The sequence below is a fragment of the Triticum aestivum genome, chromosome 4A, assembly GCF_018294505.1.
Source record: "Triticum aestivum cultivar Chinese Spring chromosome 4A, IWGSC CS RefSeq v2.1, whole genome shotgun sequence".
Lineage (NCBI taxonomy): Eukaryota > Viridiplantae > Streptophyta > Magnoliopsida > Poales > Poaceae > Triticum > Triticum aestivum.
In genome coordinates this window covers 607,937,675-607,948,370 of record NC_057803.1, presented here as the reverse complement: position 1 = coordinate 607,948,370, position 10,696 = coordinate 607,937,675, and the positions used below count along the sequence as shown (strand labels likewise).

The window sequence follows — 10,696 nt, the reverse complement described above, 5'->3', positions numbered from 1 at the left end:
CGGAGCCATAGAAAATTCCTACAAAATGTATTCTGATGAGTACAAAACTTTTAACGCAATTTAATTCTACAAATTAAACAACTCCTATCTAAAACATCCTAAATGTTCTAATCCTCCAAATTTCTAAAAAAAATCTTTGGGACCAACGAGGTTTGTAAATCACTCATACGTGAACTTTTTCCCCAGCTTTAAACGCACCTTAAATTAGTTTTTCTTGCTCTTGTTTACCTATGACATATTGTATTTGAGGACACTGCTGCCGGCATTTTTGATTAGTGGAATTCTAAGAACATAGGAATATGATATATTTTTTAGGACTGCAATGTCATGTCATTGGAATTTTAGAGGTTTTTTTGTTTGTTTGATTGGATGACCGGAATACAAAAGGAATTTTTCCAAGAGATTAATTTGTGTGGATGCTAAATTTCACATGATATGTAGTACACATTAATTTAGGGGGGAGAATAATATATGTTTTTATCCTGCAAATCAAAGAGGCTCTGGATAGTATGGGTTATGACATCAATAATTCGTTTCGACCTTTTATACAAATTGAGTCTTCTTCTTTATATGATATCGTTGTGTGGCTGCAAGCAAAATCACATGCCATGTGTGAGTCCACACAATACTATTGGAGGTACTTCAAAGTTCGAGAAATGTCATTGCAAAAAAATAAAATAAAAAAATTGAGCAATGTGTGAAGCCCGTTGTGTGATTGTTCACGAGTAATAACCCTACAAGGAGGTGGGTGTGGGTCAGATTTACTACCCACGCACACACATATATAGGGTTAAAAGAAGTACCCAATTGGTATCATGGGAACGGGACTTTCCACTACAACCCGTACTATCCGCTCGATAGTGTGCATGTTGCCATCTTTGACCGTGAACTTAGTTGAAGTTTCTCAATTATTTTTCATAATTGCTCGAGGTACCTATAATAATTGTTTAATAAATATATCACTGATACATCAATAAATACTACTAGCACTCTTTTTTGAATGACAGTGCAGGAAAGAAATCACACCCATGACCATGAGTACATCGCACTCGCACCACTGTAGCAGCTAGCAGGAGGTTACGATTGCTTGCTGCTTATTCAGACAGACATGCCGTGCACGCAGGCGGGGGGTCAGATCAGGCGACCCACGGGGAAGTCCAGACGGGCTCGATGTCGACCAAGTGCCCGCCGGCGATGCCCAGCACCGTCGTCTCCCGGTCGCCAAGCGAGTACACGCCGATGGCATGCATCCCCTCGTCCCGCTGCGCCAAGTACACGCAGTTCTTCCGGATCCCCGGCGATGCCGACGACGACACCGCCACCGAGGCAGCCGTCCCCACAAACAGCGCCTTCCCGCCGGGAAGCTCCGTCGCTGCCTCCCACTCACGCCGCGCCGGCAGGAACCGCCGCACCTCCATTTGAACCGAATACTTGGGCCGGCACGAACACCGCCTTATGCCCTGCACTACTTTCTTCGCCACCAGGAGGAGCTCCCCATCGGACTCCACCAGATAGAAGCGCCGCCACTTCCAGTTGTACAGCTGGTGCCCGACCTCCTCCCCGTGCAGCGCGCGCAGAGGTTGGCGCTGTAGGCGAGCACCGCGCCGTCGTCGGCCAGGGCGCACAGCCGGCCGCGCCAGAATGCTACGTCCTGGAAACCTCCGTGCCCCGAGCCGGCGGCGTCGATCGTGGTCCTGCAGGAGGCGGACATGACGCTGTCCGGCCGGACGAGCTCGACCGTGCGGCCCGAGCGGCTGAGCAGGGCGGCCACCCAGCCGGGGGAGCTGGGCGGGGCGGAGAGCACGACCTTGGCGACCGGGAACGCGAGGGCCCGGGCCACGGCGACGGACTCGCCAGAGAAGACGTTGCACAGCGCGAGGGCGTTGTCCCCGTCTGAGGCCATCGCGAGCCAGCCCCCGATCTGCCCGCAGCACCGGCCGGCCGGGAGGGAGAAGGGGAGGATCTCGCGGCGCCTGAGGCTGAAGACGGCAAGTTCGGCGCCGGATCCTTGGCGGCGGAGGAGGAGAAGTGGGGCCTCGAAGGGCGCCGGGAATGGGGCCGGGGCGGCCCGCGCGCAGGAGCGCCACGAGGAGCAGACGAGCCGGACGGCAACGCGGGCGAGCGGGTCGAGCGAGCGGAAGACCTTCTCCAGGAGCTCCGGTGGGAGGTCGGGCCAGGCGGAGGACTCCGTCTGCCGACGGCGGGGACTGTACGGGATGGAAGCCATCACATCACACCGACCACTGAGCTTGGCTTTGGCCACTCTCCTCTGCCAGCATTTGCTTTCTTGCTACAGCATACAGTGGGGCCGCCCAAACATCAAAAGCATGCGCAGCTTGTAACTGACTGCGCTTTGCTGGTTTCCAATTTCGATTTAAGAAATGTTTCAACCGTAACCGAAATCGCTGAATTCCACTGAACTAGATGGATTTCGGTTTTCATTTTTGCCAACAGATATAATTTTTTTCACTTGTATATTTGCTACTACATAATTGGATTATTGTCATGTGTCCACACTCTATCTATCACATGCCTGAAATTCTGATGAAAGTGAATTTGCTACTGGATAAATTTTATGCAATAGGAGAAAGTAGCCTAAGTCATTGCCATGTATCTACGTTCAAGTCAGCTTATAACCACGTAAGTTGAGTCACATTCTGAGTACCTGTGAAACCACTAGTGCAGAACTGGGCAATAGCACCAGTTCGTAAGGCCCTTTTGTAACACTCTCGATGCAGCTATATCTCTCATGTGTCGGAGCACGACTTAGATGCATAACCGCATTGAAGGCAATGTCGCAAGAGGGGTAATCTTTACACCTCCCACTTCCCATGTACTGAATAAGAAAGAGGTACCGAGTTAGCTTACAATCGCCACTTCACACATTGCATGAATAAAGCATTACATCAACCAGATACAAACAAGGTCCGACTACGGAACCAAATAAAAGAAGACTACCCCTAATGCTACAGAGCCCCGATCGCCCTAACTGGACTCCACTACTGATCAACTGAGACGGAACAACGCAATGAACACGGTCTTCATCAAGCTCCTCCTTGAGCTCGGTTGTGTCACCTGCATGGTTGCATCGGCACCTGCAAACTGGTTTTGGAAGTAATCTGTGAGTCACGGGGGCTCAGCAATCTCACACCCTCGTGATCAAGACTATTTAAGCTTATAGGTAGGGAAAATGTATGAGGTGGAGCTGCAGCAAGCACTAGCATAAATGGTGGCTAACTTACGCAAACGAGAGCGAGGAGAGAAGGCAAAAGCACGTTCGAGAATCTATGATCAAGAAGTGATCCTAGACTACTTACGTTCAAGCATTACTCCAACACCGTGTTCACTTCCCGGACTCCGCCGAGAAGAGACCATCACGGCTACACATGCGGTTGTTGCATTTTAATTAAGTTAAGTGTCAAGTTCTTTACAACCGGACATTAATAAATTCCCATCTGCCCATAACCGCGGGCACGGCTTTCGAAAGTTCAAAAACCCTGCAGGGGTGTCCCAACTTAGCCCATCACAAGCTCTCATGGTCAACGAAGGATATTCCTTCTCCCTGGAAGACCCGACCAGGCTCGGAATCCCGGTTACAAGACTTTTCGACAATGGTAAAACAAGACCAGCAAAGCCACCCGATGCGCCGACAATCCCGATAGGAGCTGCACATAACTCGTTCTCAGGGCAACACCGGATGAGACATCCTACGAGTAAAACCAACCCTCAAGTTTCCCCGAGGTGGCCCCGCAGTCTACTCAGTTCGGACCAACACTTAGAGAAGCACTGGCCCGGAGGGGTAAAATAAAGATGACCCTTGAGTCTGCAGAACCCAAGGGAAGGTGGTAGGTTGTTAGTGCAAATGGTAAAACCAAGCTTGGGCCTTGCTGGAGGAGTTTTATTCAAGGCGAACTGTCAAGGGGTTCCCATTATAACCCGACCGTGTAAGGAACGCAAAATCAAGGAACATAACACCGGTATGACAGAAACTAGGGCGGCAAGAGTGGAACAAAACACCAGGCATAAGGCCGAGCCTTCCACCCTTTACCAAGTATATAGATGCATTAATTAAATAAGAGATATTGTGATATCCCAACAATAAACATGTTCCAACAAGGAAAAAACTCCAATCTTCACCTGCAACTAACAATGCTATAAGAGGGGCTGAGCAAAGCGGTAACACAGCCAAACAAAACTTTGCTAGGACAAGGTGGGTTAGAGGCTTGGCTTAGCAATATGGGAGGCATGATAAAGCATGTGGTAGGTATCGCAGCATAGGCATAGAAAAAGAGCGAGCAACTAGCAAGCAAAGATAGAAGTGATTTTGAGGGTATGGTCATCTTGCCTGCAAAGTTCTCTGAGAAGACGAAAGCTTGATCCTTGAAAACGAACTCAACGGGTCCTCGAACACGAACTCGTCTCCCGGCTCTATCCAAGGCAAGAACACAAGCAAAAGGAAACAATAATCAACCACGGTGCAATGCACAAGCAACATGATGCAAAACATGGTATCATATGCGGGATGTGATATGCAATGCATATGCATGCTCCGAAAGGAAAAGATTGAACCAGGCCTCAACTTGGAAAACAAAGACTGCCACTGGAAAGATGAGTTGATTTCGGTCGAAATCGATATAAAGATCACCGGAATCGGATGCACGGTTTGCAAATGGCAAGCAAAACAAATATGGCACAAGGCTGCGATTAACAGCACGAGGTCATCTAGATGCATCAAGAACAACAAGCTACTGCACTCTAACACAGCAGCAAGGCACATGGCAGGGATCCGCTCAAGATACTTGACAAAAGATGAACACTGAGCTACGACTAATTCACTCAATAGCAGGTTCAAACAAGTATGACAAAAGTGCAAAAGATATCAGGTTACAGACTTAGTGAAAATAACAACATGTCAGGAATTTAACATCAGGAAGCAATGTTTAGAGCAAGATAATAACATGCTACAGGAACATATCATGGCAAAGCAGGGCATGGCATGAAGCTACTCAAAACATAAAACAAAAGCCCCTTACTGACCATAAGCCAAAAGGGATCAGAAAATACAATGGCAACCATGTGAACATATCAACTTTCGTTAACAAATTCAGACTTAGAAGAAAAACTGGAGCATGGCAAAACAGATATTGAGTAGGCATGTTTACGAGCTCGATGCACTCACCACAAGGCATTGCATGACAAACTAAGCATACACCTAGCAAGTAGACATGGCATGGAAGCTAAACATGGCAAGAACAACATCATAGCATGCATGGATCAACTACAACAAGCTCGGCAAAAATGCTTAACACGTAAACATTCTGTCAGGAACATTTTATAGCAAAAGTAGAGCTTGATTGACTCAAGCTAGGGTGCTCCATAATTGCAAACAAAGACATGGATGGAGAGAGCATAACAACATCTACAAAACATCCTTACTGATCATGCTCAAAAGAGGCATGGATCACTCTGTAGCAACATGAATACATGGCATAAAAATATTAACAGGGCAAAGACTTAGAAGATTTCTAAGTCCCTGAAAACAGCAACATTACGAGAGCTACTTTGCATGCTTGTTCTAGTCACCACAAAGATCACAAAAATACATGGCATACACCCCTGTAAATATGGCATGGCATACTTCAAAACACATGTAGAGCTCAAGTTCATAGGAGGCACACATTAATCATGGCAAAAATGACAAATGACCAATTACTGATAAGAATCTGAAACTAATATAAACTAGCACTCTTGCAACAACATTTAGGGCATCAAGATGAGCTCAAATGAACATGATGCAATGAGTTGAAATGAAGTACTTGTCGAGGCGAACAAATTGACATGCTACACGCCCAAAACGGAGCCACGGGTGCAAAGTTATGATGCGATGAAAATGCCCAAAAATACTGGGGACTTGGAGAAATTATACAACTCCGAGAACGGATCTAGGGTTTGACCCGGGTGCACGCAGATCGAGGCGGAGCCGGATCTTCGCCGGAGTGATAACCCACAAGTATAGGGGATCGCAACAGCTTTCGAGGGTAGAGTATTCAACCCAAATTTATTGATTCGACACAAGAGGAGCCAAAGAATATTCTCAAGTATTAGCAGCTGAGTTGTCAATTCAACCACACGTGGAAACTTAGTATCTGCAGCAAAGTGTTTAGTAGCAAAGTAATATGATAGTGGTGGTAGCGGCAACAAAAGTAAAGGCAGCAAAAGTAATGTTTTTGGGTATTTTGTAGTGATTGTAACAGTAGCAGCGGGAAAGTAAATAAGCGAGAACCAGTATATGGAAAGCTCGTAGGCACCGGATCAGTGATGGATAATTATGCCGGATGCGGTTCATCATGTAACAGTCATAACATAGGGTGACACAGAACTAGCTCCAATTCATCAATGTAATGTAGGCATGTATTCCGTATATAGTCATACGTGCTTATGGAAAAGAACTTGCATGACATCTTTTGTCCTACCCTCCCGTGGCAGCAGGGTCCTATTGGAAACTAAGGGATATTAAGGCCTCCTTTTAATAGAGAACCGGAACAAAGCATTAGCACATAGTGAATACATGAACTCCTCAAACTATGGTCATCACCGGGAGTGGTCCCGATTATTGTCACTTCGGGGTTGCCGGATCATAACACATAGTAGGTGACTATAGACTTGCAAGATAGGATCAAGAACTCACATATATTCATGAAAACATAATAGGTTCAGATCTGAAATCATGGCACTCGAGCCATAGTGACAAGCATTAAGCATAGCAAAGTCATAGCAACATCAATCTCAGAACATAATGGATACTAGGGATCAAACCCTAACAAAACTAACTCGATTACATGATAAATCTCATCCAACCCATCACCGTCCAGCAAGCCTACGATGGAATTACTCATGCACGGCGGTGAACATCATGAAATTGGTGATGGAGGATGGTTGATGATGACGACGGCGACGAATCCCCCTCTCCGGAGCCCCGAACGGACTCCAGATCAGCCCTCCCGAGAGGTTTTAGGGCTTGGCGGCGGCTCCGTATCGTAAAACGCGATGATTTCTTCTCTCTGATTTTTTTGCTCATCGAAAATCAATATATAGAGGTGGAGTTGGAGTCGGAGACGCAACAGGGGGCCCACGAGGTAGGGGGGCGCGCCCTAGGGGGGGCGCCCCCACCCTCATGAGAAGGGTGTGGGCCCCCTGGTCTTCATCTTTGGCGAGGATTTTTTATTGTTTTTTCTAAGATGTTCCGTGGAGTTTCAGGTCATTCCGAGAATATTTGTTTTCTGCACATAAAACAACACCATGATAATTCTGCTGAAAACAGCGTTAGTCCGGATTAGTTCCATTCAAATCATACAATTTAGAGTCCAAAACAAGGGCAAAAGTGTTTGGAAAAGTAGATACGACGGAGACGTATCAACTCCCCCAAGCTTAAACCCTTGCTTATCCTCAAGCAATTCAGTTGACAAACTGAAAGAAAGAAAAAAATTTACAAACTCTGTTTGCTCTTGTTGTTGTAACTTTGTCAAGCCAGCATTCAAGTTTTCAGCATAGATCATAACTAACCACATTTGCAATAATTCTCAGGTATCATCATTACTCATATCAATAGCATAATCAACTAGCAAGTCATAATAATAAATTTCGGATGACAACACTTTCTGAAAACAATCATAATATGATATAGCAAGTGTTGGGGAACATAGTAATTTCAAAAAATTTCCTACGCACACGCAAGATCATGGTGATGCATAGCAACGAGAGAGGAGAGTGTTGTCTACGTACCCTTATAGACCGAAAGCGGAAGCGTTAGCACAACGCGGTTGATGTAGTCATACGTCTTCACGGCCCGACCGATCAAGCACCAAAACTAAGGCACCTCCAAGTTATAGCACACGTTCAACTCGATGACGATCCCCGGACTCCGATCCAGCAGAATGTCGGGGAAGAGTTCCGTCAGCACGACGGCGTGGTGACGATCTTGATGTTCTACCGTCGCAGGGCTTCACCTAAGCACCGCTACAATATTATCGAGGATTATGGTGGAGGGGGGCACCGCACACGGCTAAGAGATCAATGATCAATTGTTGTGTCTATTGGGTGCCCCCCTGCCCCGTATATAAAGGAGCAAGGGAGAGGAGGTGCGGCCAGGCAAGGGGCGCGCCAGGAGGAGTCCTACTCTCACCGGGAGTAGGACTCCCCCCCTTTCGATGTTGGACTAGGACTTGGGGGGGAAGGAGAGAAAGAGGGGAAAGGAAAGGGGGCCGCCGCCCCCCCTACTTGTCCAATTCGGACTTGGGGGGGGGGGCGGAAGGGGCGCGCGGCTGCCCCTTGGCCTCCTCTCTACTTCCTCCACTAGGCCCATTAAGGCCCATTAGGTTACCGGGGGTTCCGGTAACCTCCCGGTACTCCGGTAAAATGCCGATTTCACCCGGAACACTTCCAATGTCCAAACATAGGCTTCCAATATATCAATCTTTATGTCTCGACCATTTCGAGACTCCTAGTCATGTCCGTGATCACATCCGGGACTCCGAACAACCTTCGGTACATCAAAACATATAAACTCATAATGAAACTGTCATCGTAACGTTAAGCGTGCGGACCCTACGGGTTCGAGAACAATGTAGACACGACCGAGACACGTCTCCGGTCAATAACCAATAGCGGAACCTGGATGCTCATATTGGCTCCTACATATTCTACGAAGATCTTTATCTGTCAGACCGCATAACAACATACGTTGTTCCCTTTCTCATCGGTATGTTACTTGCCCGAGATTCGATCGTCGGTATCTTAATACCTAGTTCAATCTCGTTACCGGCAAGTCTCTTTACTCGTTCTGTAATACATCATCCCGCAACTAACTCATTAGCTGCAATGCTTGCAAGGCTTTAAGTGATGTGCATTACTGAGAGGGCTCAGAGATACCTCTCTCCGACAATCGGAGCGACAAATCCTAATCTCAAAATACGCCAACCCAACAAGTACCTTCGGAGACACCTGTAGAGCACCTTTATAATCACCCAGTTACGTTGTGACGTTTGGTAGCACACAAAGTGTTCCTCCGGTAAACGGGAGTTGCATAATCTCATAGTCATAGGAACATGTATAAGTCATGAAGAAAGCAATAGCAACAAACTAAACGATCAAGTGCTATGCTAAGGGAAGGGGTCAAGTCAATCACATCATTCTCCTAATGATGTGATCCCGTTAATCAAATGACAACTCATGTCTATGGTTAGGAAACATAACCATCTTTGATCAATGAGCTAGTCAAGTAGAGGCATACTAGTGACACTCTGTTTGTCTATGTATTCACACATGTATTATGTTTCCGGTTAATACAATTCTAGCATGAATAATAAACATTTATCATGATACAAGGAAATAAATAATAACTTTATTATTTCCTTTAGGGCATATTTCCTTCAGTCTCCCACTTGCACTAGAGTCAATAATCTAGATTACACAGTAATGATTCTAACACCCATGGAGCCTTGGTGCTGATCATGTTTTGCTCGTGGAAGAGGCTTAGTCAGCGGGTTTGCAACATTCAGATCCGTATGTATCTTGCAAATTTCTATGTCTCCCACTTGGACTAAATCCTGAATGGAATTGAAGCGTCTCTTGATGTGCTTGGTTCTCTTGTGAAATCTGGATTCCTTTGCCAAGGCAATTGCACCAGTATTGTCACAAAAGATTTTCATTGGACCCGATGCACTAGGTATGACACCTAGATCGGATATGAACTCCTTCATCCAGACTCCTTCATTTGCTGCTTCCGTCATATATGATCATAATTGCCTTTCACTCGCACGATTGAACGGTGTGAACAATAATAATAGTGCATGTGCATTGGACTAAGCTGGAATCTGCGAGCATTCAATAAACAGGAGAAGACAAGGCAATATGGGCTCTTGGTTAAATCAACAATAATGCATATAAGAGCCACTACAACAATTTAATCATGGCCTTCTCCTACTAACCCCCAAATAAAAGAAAAGAAATGAAACTATTTACACGGGAAAGCTCCCAACAAGCAAAAGAAGAACGGGAAATATTTTTGGGTTTTCTTTTTAATTATTACTACTACAGCAGAAAAATAAACTAGTACTAATTTTTTTTGGTTTTTCTTAAGGTTTAACAAACACACAAGAAGAAAGCAGGAAAAGGAAAATAAACTAGCATGGATATTACAGTGAAAAAGTATGAGCACCGTCATCTAGCAAAGAGTGTGTCTGAATATAAATTAATGTCGGTGAGAAATATGTACTCCCCCAAGCTTAGGCTTTTGGCCTAAGTTGGTCTATGGCCACGGCTGGCCCGGCGGATATCCATTAGAATAGTTGTTGGGGTCGTACTGTGATGAGGAAGGATAGTTGGGATCATACTGATGTGCAGCGGTTATCGCCTGCTGAGCTGCAGCATGGAGTCGGGCTGCCTCCGCTCTCCTCTCGTACTCTTCTGCCTCCTCTCTGGTAATAACATATCTTCCTTTTGTCTGTGAATCAAAGAAGGCAGGAGCAGGGAGAGTAATACGGAAAACACGTCGTTTATCAAAAATTAAGCGATATAAGAGAGGTGATCCAGGCCTCTTGACAAACTGGTGCGAAGCCATAGAGTTATAATCTAAATATGCAGGAGGCAACTCCATATCACCCTCACGAATGTCTATCTCAAGAAAATGAGCTAAGCG

At 46.0% G+C, this 10,696-nt stretch overlaps 1 pseudogene; it reads right to left on the bottom strand.

Annotated features, from left to right (window-relative positions):
- Positions 1-889: 889 nt before the first annotated feature.
- LOC123082569 (uncharacterized) lies at positions 890-2,462 on the bottom strand (annotated as a pseudogene).
- Positions 2,463-10,696: the final 8,234 nt, after the last annotated feature.